This window comes from Atta colombica, unplaced genomic scaffold (assembly GCF_001594045.1).
Source record: "Atta colombica isolate Treedump-2 unplaced genomic scaffold, Acol1.0 scaffold121, whole genome shotgun sequence".
Classification (NCBI taxonomy): domain Eukaryota; kingdom Metazoa; phylum Arthropoda; class Insecta; order Hymenoptera; family Formicidae; genus Atta; species Atta colombica.
In genome coordinates this window covers 798,075-805,135 of record NW_017259208.1, presented here as the reverse complement: position 1 = coordinate 805,135, position 7,061 = coordinate 798,075, and the positions used below count along the sequence as shown (strand labels likewise).

Below are 7,061 nucleotides of genomic sequence, written 5' to 3'. Positions count from 1 at the left end.
AAATATATAAGTATATAAATATATGAGTATATAAATAATTATTAAAAAAGAAATGAAGTAGAAATAAAAACATAGAAAAAATATAGTAGCCGAAGTGAATCAATCATAAAATAAAAGCAATATAGCAGGCAATATAGAGTAACAAACAAATGAAGAGCAGGTTACAGTAATGCACAATGTCACTCTCTAAGAATGCAGCTTTGGTAATCTACATTTTATGCGAAATGGAAATTCCTCCAATTCATAATTGCTCACATTGCTAATTAGCGGATTTTGATGTTGAATGTTAATAAGCCTTAGATATCATTCTTGCTATGACTACATTAATCGGCTCTACTTGAGATCAAATGCAAATCAGTGTATATCTAGGCTTTGCCAAAATAATTCTCAGAAACTTATTTTGCGTTGAGATCGAATGCAAATCAGTGTATATCTAGACTTTGCCAAAATAATTCTCAGAAACTTATTTTGCGTTGAACTCTATCTAGGTGAGATCGCGCAGCAGATATCCATATAGGGGCAGTATATAATAAGACAGAAGCACACATCAAATACAACAAAATTTTAAATTTAGTTTGTAGTGTACTTTTTTGATTATTGAATATTTGTTTTAATGCAATGTGTAAACGTGCAATACGATTGCTGATGGCGGGACCAATGTAAAGTTGAGTAAAAAATGATGAAGTATTTGACTTGTGTAGACCATTGAACTAAATAATTCCACACTTTTATCGACGATTTAATGCCATTTCTTTTACGGATGAAAAAAATAACCTCAATTTTTCAGAATTTATCGTCTTCGCTGAAGAATTGGACGATGTCATCAACATATAAGTGCAAAATGAGCAAATTTAGATTTTAAGAGGAGGTATATATCAGTATCATCTGCATATATTGCCAAATGTGTCTTGTGGATCTCGGAATATCATTGATAAAGATGTTAAAAAGTATTGAACCCAAAATGGAGTCCTGAAGGACTCTAATATTTATTGGATGTTGCACAGTCGCCCGCCAAAGTTCATAAAAGGCTTTTGATGTTAAGTAGCATCGAATTATTTTGATTAAGTATTCTAGAAAATACATAACATGTAATTTATGTAGTAGTCCGTCATGCCACATCGAATCGAATGCTTTCTGTAAATCTAGCAAAACTATTGCGGAGTTGCGAATTAAGTTCATCTGTATATTGAAATATTCAGATACTACTGCAATAGCTGAGCCTGGGTGGAATGCTCAGATCTAAAACCGAATTGTTCGTTGATTATAATGTCACTATTCTGTAAGAAGGCATTGATATGATTGTGTAAAATCTTTTCATAACTTTGCTCAATGTGCTAAGTAGGCTGATAGGCCTATAGCTTGTGGACAATGTTTGGTTCTTACCAGGTTTCGACAATCCTAAAACTTCATCGCAATGCCAGGAATAGAAATAGGAAAATAATAATAAGAAATTGAATAGCGAATAATATAATATATTTGATTGATAATTTTAAACGAACTTTTTTTAAGTATTAGTGTTGTGATTTTGTCAGGACCCAAAAAGCCTTATTGTTCGGGAAAAAACACAGACAGATTCGCTTGGAATATTTCTAACTCATGACGACAGTAAGGTGCGAGAACAGTCTGTGTGCAATCGGATTGTGTGCAATCGGATTCGTACGCAATCGAGTAGGTGCGCAATTGGATTGGTGGATAATTAAGTTAATGCGCAATCGAATCTGTATGTAATGGGGGTCCGTGTGTAATCGAGTCCATATCGTAATGCAACGCTGTGTGTCCAATGGAATCTGTGTGATCACGTCTGTGTCCGATCACGTCTGTGTCCGATTAGGTCTGTGTCTAATCGGATCTGTGTCCGATTGGGAAATATTGCCGAGTCCGATCGATAATGTGCACAATCGAGCCTCCTTTTATCAGTCATCTGGATAACCTTTTCCAGTCTGAAGAATTTGCTTTGGAATCGATGGATTTTTTATAATCTCCATTTCTAAAAATATTAAGAAATAATTGGAAGATAGTTCGTGTACTGTGAAACAATTATATTTATATGGAAGATTTTTAATTAAGAAAACATTATGTTCGAAGATCTTTTATTAAGAACTTTATGTTTATTAGGAACTTTAAATATGAAGTACTATCCCAGACAACACATATCATGTTAACATTCAATGTTCATATTGAATGTACTGTGATAATCGAATAAACCAGAAATGTTAATGTGATGTCTCAGTAAAGTATTATTTCTTGTATATTGTCAAGATATATCAAATATAATAACTAAACTTCGACCTTTTTTCGACTTTGTTATGTGAAATATAATTAAAATATGCTGATATTTTGATCTGAAAATGACGTGACTATTACAGAATAATGGAACATCCGTAATGACTACATAAATGTTACGGTGGTATCATTAGGATCTGTTTTTAACTCATCCTCTACGATAACCATCGTGTAGTAATCAGGACCCGCAACTATTCGGGCTGAAAATTCGATTTATGAGTTGTTTAATTTCTATTGATTATTCATTAGCTGGTTAGCTAATCGTGGAAGGTTAGCTAATATCGCATATACGCGTGTACATCGTAGTTTTCGGATCTGGTGATGTAGCAATGTACATATACATAGCAATGTTTCGCAAATAGATGGAATCTAGCATATACTCAAAATGGTAAACAATTTTTTTATGGTAATAAAATTAAATATGCAGAAAATATAATAAATTTCAATTATAATCGATGTTGTATTATCGACGATTCATGAATAGATAAACATTACATCAGCCTAAATATTTATAACGTTAAGTTATCTAGTTAATATCTATTTAGTATTACTGAGTATTACTTCTAAATGACTTTATAAATGAATTTATTATTTATAAATTATGCATCAGTAATGCATATGAAAGAAAATAGTTAAAAATTAATGTGATTGAAGAAGTATAATTATTTCTAATTTCTAAAGAATTATTATAAGTATAATTTAACAATAATTTTTTAAATTGTATAGATATTATATACATAGATATTATATTACAATATCTATGAAGAAATTAAAAGTATTTCTATCAAAACAGTACAATACTTTTTGATTGACGTGCTGTTTAAATTTCTCAATAAAACTGATTTTTGCAAAACAAATATAAAAATATAAGATATATAATAAACTTATTACTATTATTATTGTAGTTCTGATAGACTCGTGAATAAAAAATAAAGTAATATAAAAATACAATAATCTTTAGACATACTATGGATACCAAATGGTCGACACGTTTTACAGATCATAAATAAAGAACAGCTTGAAGCTAAATCTTATGCGCCTTCCAACAAAAGCGGCAAAGGTGACACTGTGTGACATAATGAATCATTATGTTCTTGTTATTTGCTAATGTTAAAAATGGGATGATTACAATGTTGTACTGTCGCTTGTTGGAAGGCACATCTTATCTATCAATAAATCCTTTTTTAAAAATAGGAAGCATTTAAAAGAACAATTCTATTGAATATCAATAAAGATATAAAAACATTTTTCATTTAACATAATTTTCTAAAAATAATTAACTATGTTCACACATCATCATTAATCTGTAGTTTAATAATCTGTAATTATAATTCTCTCAAACGTATACTCTCTCTTGAAGCGCTTTTTATTTATTTATATCATAACTAAATATAATGCTTTATTTATAGACTGGCAGCATTATAGTCACCTTATTTCAAGTTGGTAATATAATTTTAAAATGTTTATACTTCCCTCTTAAAAACGGTTTCATAAATCTACATTTCTTTACTAACGAATTCACTAGTATAAACTACTCTTTATACGACATTTTACACTAACAGTTATAATTATTGTTATTAAACCGAATTCTGTAACTGTAGTTATTGATAAAGATACTTTTCAAGAATGTTATAAAGAGTTTAAAAAGAAAAAAGTATTAATTATGGAAATATTTTAAATGTATTTCATGTGTTTTAAGTTTTTATACATTATGAATCATTTAGAAATCTATATATATTTGCATTCTCTCTTGGGACCATCTATCTGTATCGCTTTTGGGACAAGCGAAACCAATTTAATTAGATGAAAATATAGTTACAGGTCCGAGGAGTATAGCGAAAGACAGTATTCTCGCTGGAGCACAGAGGGAAAGCCTGCGAAAACGCGGGCGTTAAATTGCGGTGAAATTTGCAAAGAGATCTCTTCGTAATAGCAACGTGCGACACCATCGGACCAATTTCCCTGTGGCAATTCCTCACGGCATCGGGGGAGAGAATACGTCAATCTCGACGAGGTGATGCGATGGCTGAAATGTGAAATTGCAATCGTTTCGTGTGCACCACATACAATAGATAGACGATTGACAATGAGTTCACGAAACTATAACAGAGAATATATATAGCAATTAATTTTTCTGACTGCAAATCTTTTATGCCTTTTCATGACATATTACAGGCTTTCTTTTTCTAATACTTTGTTTCATTGTTTATCATTTTTTTTATTAATAAAGATACACATATATATTTGCTTAATACTGTTATTTTCTTTAATGTTTAGCGAAGTTTAGTTTCGAAAAAAAGCGTTATGAAAAAAAAAGTTTACAATATGTTTATTTTTAAAAAAGTTTACAATATGTTTATTTTATAAAAGTTATAAATAATTCAGGTGAGAAATATGTCGTACCACAGTGTGCTGTTCCGTACTTTAAGAGTCAGTATTCTTCGCACGGTTCATTGTTACATGTTAGTTGAACGAAAAACTTATGTCGATTAAAAGCTGAGAAGGCTTCAATAGTTAATTTATTAACATCGTGGAACATTTGTGAATGAACAAAAATTGTTCTTTGCATTTATCGATAACGTTCACGAGACCAAGAATTGGCTCGCGACAAAGTTAGAATACTATTGTGAAGTATATAGTATACGCCTATCGATGCTTGGCACGCGTGGAGAGCTAGCCTAGCAAGCGCGCCATCCGAGCTATGAAGGTGTGCGCGGCAGTGTGCGCGGAGTAGGATGCTTGCCAGCCAATCCCCAACTCCCTCACGCCAAGCAATCGGTAGGCATATATTTGCAGTAGTAGGCCGGGCGAGTGCGCATATTCGGCTATTTTTAAAGATTAATATCTCATTAACTATTGGGGAAATTTACAAAATGATAGAGGACTTTTCGACTCAGTTTAGTTCGCTCTACCTGCTCATGAAATATTTGGCGATTATTTCCAGATACTCTGTATATAATACATTGAAAGAAATAATTGACTGAATATGGCATAGCATTTTTAATTGATTGCAGCAGTCAATTTTTGATTGCGTTAATCTATCCGCAATGTCATTATAGGATTTCGATAAGTTAACGCAACCAAAAATAGGCTACTGCAGTCAATTAAAAATGCTGTGTCATATTTTTCTAATTTGCCAATCTTTTCTTTCAATGTACATATGTGTAATTAGCATAAATAAAATTTAATTGCATTAAATATAGTTTCATATAATTATATGATTTTTGTTTCTTAATAATTAATCATGAAGAACATGTCAAGAGAGACAAATTCGAGGATAACTAAACATATCATAGATGTATATATTACATGGACTGAAAAGTTCCGAGATTTTTCAATAAGTTGCGCCACTAGAAAATGAACATGATTCATTTCGAGAGGTTTATCTGTCATTAATTTATGTATGAAGTTTCATAACATTTCGTTCATTCGTTTACAAGCTACAGTCGTTTAAGTGGCGCTACTTCGTAAAAAAAATGGAAAAATAGGAATATCGCATCTTGATCAAACATTGTTTTTTGATGGGAAAAACTTCTGAACAATCATTGAAATGGTTGCAGAAATGTTATCTCACATCTGCTTCTTCGAGAACAACAATTTATCGATGGTTTAGTGAATTTAAAATGGGTCGTACAAGACCCATTTTACCAAAGACGCACCTTGCTCTGGAAGGCGAAAAAAGGTTACGAATGCGGAAATCGTAAAGCAAGTGCATCGAATCGTTTTGAGTGATCGTAAAGTGAAGTTGCGCGAGTTAGTTGAGGCCGTGAGCATCTCAAAAGAACGGGCGGGATACATTTTACACGATGTTTTGGAGATAAAAAAGCTATCGGCGCGATGGGCCGCGTTTGCTGACCGTCGACCAAAAACAGCAGCGCATTGATGATTCAACGGCCGGTTGCAGCGTTGTTGCAGCGTAATCGAGTGGACTTTTTTCGACGGATGTTTTGTGACGATGGATGAAACGTTCATTACCATATGCCTGAGTCCAATAGGCAGTCTGCAGAGTGGCTGAAAAGCCACGAAAGCCGACCAAAGCGGCCAAAAGACCAACATTCGGCCGGGAAGGTTATGGCCTCCGTTTTTTGGGATGCGCATAATCTTCATCAATTACCTGCAGAAGGGAAGAACAGTTACGGAAGAGTATTATGCAGCGTTATTGGACAAACTGAACGACGAAATAAAGAAAAAACGGCCCCATATGGGGAAGAAAAAAGTTCTGTACCATCATGATACCGTCACACACGTCCTTGAAAGCGATGGCCAAATTGGCCACCCACCGTATTCTCCAGACTTGGCCCCTAGCGACTATTATCTGTTCCCAAACCTCAAGCGGTGGCTCCAGGGAAAGAGATTCACATCGAATGAGGAAGTCATCACGGAAACCGAGGCGTATTTCGAAGGCTTGGATGTTGCATATTACAGAAAGGGCATCGAAATGTTGGAAAATCACTATATCAAGTGTATCGCCCTCGAAAGCAACTATGAGGAATAAATATAACTTTGCCCAAAAAACGCTTGTTTTGATTAAAAATCTCGGGACTTTCAGCCCATGCATATATAAAATGATTCTTAAGTATTGTCTGACTTTCAAAACTAATTTTTTTATGTCATTTTATAAAGAAATGTTTATATGAATATATATGATCTTAAAACTCTTGTTTCACAGATATGTACTGAAAGAAAAGATAATTGTAATTATCACAATTTAACTATAATTTATAGTCATTTTCAATTATATATCTTTGTAGCACTGTAAATATAATTATTATTACTAA

At 32.8% G+C, this 7,061-nt stretch overlaps 1 pseudogene; it reads left to right on the top strand.

The window, feature by feature from the left end:
* Window positions 1-5,759: 5,759 nt before the first annotated feature.
* LOC108694607 lies at window positions 5,760-6,778 on the top strand (annotated as a pseudogene).
* The last annotated feature ends 283 nt before the right edge of the window (window positions 6,779-7,061 follow it).